A 4,271-nucleotide genomic window follows, 5' to 3' on the forward strand; every position below is an offset into this window, starting at 1 on the left:
CCATTCAGGCGTTCTTCCCTACTTCTCCACTGAAGTTGCTCTTTATTCAACTACTCACTGACATCTCCATTTGGATATGTACTAGCCATCTCAAACTTATCATATCCGATAGTGAATTCATAAATATCCCCCAACAAAATCCTGCTTTACTCACACCCTTCTGTCTCAGTGGATGGTAGCTTCATTCTTTGAATTAGGCCAAAAACATTGGAGCCATCCTTGACTCCCGTGGCAGGGATGAAAAGAAGTAGTCAGATTCGTGATAGGATTCTACCCACAGAGGTAGACTTGATAAGAATCGCGTGTGTTCGTGAGGAAAAGAGGAGAAACAAAAATGATTCTTGAGCAATTGGGTGGATAAATATTCACGATGATCACGTAAATATCAGAGATTACTATGTAAATACCAAATGTTTAATACCAAGTATCGATTAATCAATGAATTAACAATTAATCCTAATTCGTTACCATGAAAAAACATCCTAAACAGAAAGGTGCCCTGGGTATGCTGAATGCCCAATAAATGCCGATTGACTGAATGAATGAAAGAAAGAATGGAGGAAGGAAGGATGCTGACAGGGAAGTAGAGGGGGAAGCTTAAGAGAAATTTTGCCAACTTTACAATTTTGCTTAAAGTAGGACTTGCTGACTGGTCTCCACAAAAAGGAAACACAAAGTCACACACACACACACACACACATTTGCTACGTGGAAAGATTTGCACTAACAAAGGAAAGGAAAGGGCCAGGAGGACAGGGACGTGTATGTTTAGACACATCCCCTGCTTGGGAAAGCTGACTCCTGAGAGCCGGGATCTGATGAGTGTGCAGGAAACCCTTTTGCCTTGTCAGTTCCTAAGAATGAGTAGGTGCGTTTATTTACCCTGTCAAAGCACAACGCAGAGGAACCGGGAGGGGTGTTCGGGGCAAGTGAAGGCATGGACATTTCTGCATCTGTTCCGTCCTTTCTGCAAGATGGGAAGCATTTACAGAGAGGCAATGCCATGACCCCAGTGTAAGTGCTACTTGGAGAGAGAACTTTCCAACCAAAACCAGTAGTCTCCTGAGCCCTGGTATCTTATGCTCACAATAACAACCTTCTTAGGAAATTCGGTCCTTGAGAAATGAACTAAAAGGGTTCCTGTCTATGAAGATTAAAAGTTTAGACTTGTCTACAGCCATGCCACCCTGAACAAGCCCGATCCTGTCTGATCTCAGAAGCTAAGCAGGGTCGGGCCTGGTTAATATTGGATGGGAGACCACCTAGGAAGACCAGGGGCTGTAGGCATAAAAAATAAAGAATAAGGATTGTAAACTGACAAGGTCTTTGCAATCTGTGAGGTCAACCAAGGGTTGCCTTCCCTAAAAAAATAAAAAATAATAATAATAAAAATTTTTAAAAAATAAAAGTTTAAACTATTTTCTAATCACGTATAGTGCTAAACAAGTCCACATTAGGATACACCATATAAAGTTGCTAGTATTAGTCCATTCTTGACCTAAAAGAATGACAGTTTCATGTGATTCAATCTGATATCCGCCTTTGCAGACTGATGAAATAGTTTAGGTAAAATACCATGGCAATGAATCTTAGCTTAAATACATCCCCACTACCCTTTTCTCAAAACCTTAAAATGTTCTGTTATTTTTTGAGAAAATCATTTTAAGGGATTAAAGCAATTTCAGATTACTTGGGAAAGAAAATAATTTACCTATATTCTTCCAGGATACACCTAAAATTTAAGCCAACCACCAAAATGTTCAAAGCTTAAAAAAATTTGGAGGGGGTAAATCTCCCTAGAGTGAGAAATGTGAAAAGAAATATTTTACAATGCTGGAAATGTAGAGGAGCAGAGTGAATATCATGTTATCCAACCCCCTTATTTTATCAGAGAGCTCAAGGACTTGCTCAAGGTCAAGGTCAGCAGTTTGGGGCAGAACTGGAGCCAGACCCTTGTACATATTGAACCAACTCTCTTCTGAACCGATACTCATTATATACAGAAAGAGTCTAGGACTTTGTGGATGAAAATTACCTCATTTGTAAGAAACAGAAAAATATTTAACCCAAGTTACAAGAATTTGATTGCCCAGGTGTCAAAATAATAATCCAACAGAATAAGATGTGGAAAAACTCATCAAGAAACAAGATTTTAGAATGATCCGTTTAGAGGAAGGTGCTATAGCAGAGCTGAGTGACATAAAGAGCAGAAAGAACTGACTTTGTAAGGGGCTCAGGGAATATAAAGAAAAAAAACAACAGTATGTTTCGATAAGTTTTTTTGAGGATGGTAGTATTTTACTTGAATTATCTAACCTGCTTATCTATATAGCTGAGAATTTTCACTTCAATGAGTTATTCTGTCAATCATTAGCACTCAGTGCTTACTATATATCAAGCACTTTTCCAGATAGTTGAGATATATCAGTCAGCTAACAGACAAAAATCCCTACCCTTAATGAACATGTATTTTAACTGGAGAGACAGACAACAAACAATAAACATAATAAGCGAGTGAATCGTGTGGTGACTTAGAACGTGATACATGCCAAGGAGAAGGAAAAAGATCAGAATAAGAGGAAGCAGGAGTACCAGGGTGGGAGGGATGCATGGAGCAGTTTTCAACAGAGTAATCTGTGTAGGTCTCATGGAGAGAGTGGATTTGAACAAGGACTTGAAGGAAATAAATTAGTCGAGTGGATCTTTGGGGGAAGATTGCTGCAGACCTAAACAAGTCACTAAGTAGAGGCATGTCTGGCAGGTGTGTGCTTCATCTTGCGTTCTGTAGAGCTGGGGTGGTACCAGTTCCTAGGGCAAAGCCAAGTTCTTTTACATAAAATAGGATGTCTCAATCCATCCAGTCTGCCCGTGGTATACATGCTGTGGACAGCAAGCCTAGTAGATCATGCAGTAGACCACCAGGAACTGATGACTCAACACTTTTAGTTCTGGCCCAAGTAGCCTGAGCTTGTATGAATCTCAACCATGTTCTTTATATTCATTCTTCAAGACTTCTGTGTCCATGGCCTTGTCTAAATGTAACAACAAATAGCAGCCAATGCAGTTCAGCATTTGAATGACTGAGTTAGATGAACCACAGATAATCCATTTACTGGCTTAGGCATCTGATATTGGAATGGTAGTCTACTGTAACAGGCAGAGCATATGATTAGAGTAAGATTACCCAGCATCTATTACTAGTTTATACTAACTTATTAACTCTATGTGAATCACTCGATTTCTTTATGTCTCACTTTTCTTACCTACCAAATCAAGATACCTCTCTTTGCCCAGTCTATTTCACGAAGTTGTAATAAAGTTTAACTGAGATAACATGTGAAAAAGTATGTTAGAAGCTATAATGCACTTTGTCCCCAGAGCCCATCATAGCATTTAGCATTCCATAAACCTTTGTTGGATGAATGAACGGATGAGTAAAATTTACAGTGTGATAGCAATCAAGAAAAAAAATCACCCTGTTAGATATCACTTGTATCTACACAATCAAAGTAAAGGTAGGTATTTGGGACAGCTACCTGTATAAATCAGGCCAAATTAAAATATTATTTAGACTTTTACTTGAAGACTTTTTAAACAGGTTATTTCAAAACATGACAGAAAAATATAGACTACTCTCAGTTTAGCTTGTTAAGTCCTTTGATCTGGAAAAATGCAAGATATTCTTACCCAAAGCAGGGAAAGACGGACAAAGAAAAATTCGATATTGCTCAGACTTAGAGGCTACCTTTAAAAAAGACAGGCAAAGAAAAATTCAATATTGCTCAGACTTGGAGGCTACTTGAAATTATGAACTGAGATTCAAAAGTCTGTTTTGTTAGCTCCATTTGCTCCATGTTGACCAGAATCTAAATTTTATCGAGGACCACATTAGGCTTGGAGGGGTCCGAATAGGACTGGGAAGCATTGCCAAATAGTCCCTAATGATTTCTCCTACCAGAAGTTTTCAGGGACTTACTATTGTTTTTCTTTTTCTATTTTTTTTTTTTTCCGCTTCCCAAAGCGTCATCTTTCTTTGGAAATGTTCTAGGAGCTGTTGGATCGGTTGAAACTATGTAAAGCAACTTTTTTAATTTCTTAAGTATATGCTCAAGAAAGATCAAAACCTAGCTGCTGTTCTGAGATATTTTTTCCCTTCATTCTAGCCCAAACTACTTTGAGAGCAAAAAATAAATTTTAACCAGAAAATTAACCTTAGATACCAGTTTGTGGCCTTTCTTTTTTCCTGCAAAGCAAAAGATTCAATGGATCCC

At 38.3% G+C, this 4,271-nt stretch overlaps 1 pseudogene; it reads left to right on the plus strand.

Annotated features, from left to right (window-relative positions):
* Nucleotides 1-1,169: 1,169 nt before the first annotated feature.
* On the plus strand, nucleotides 1,170-1,287 carry LOC111736038 (annotated as a pseudogene).
* The last annotated feature ends 2,984 nt before the right edge of the window (nucleotides 1,288-4,271 follow it).

Source organism: Pteropus vampyrus, unplaced genomic scaffold (genome assembly GCF_000151845.1).
Source record: "Pteropus vampyrus isolate Shadow unplaced genomic scaffold, Pvam_2.0 Scaffold16, whole genome shotgun sequence".
Taxonomy (NCBI): Eukaryota; Metazoa; Chordata; class Mammalia; order Chiroptera; family Pteropodidae; genus Pteropus; species Pteropus vampyrus.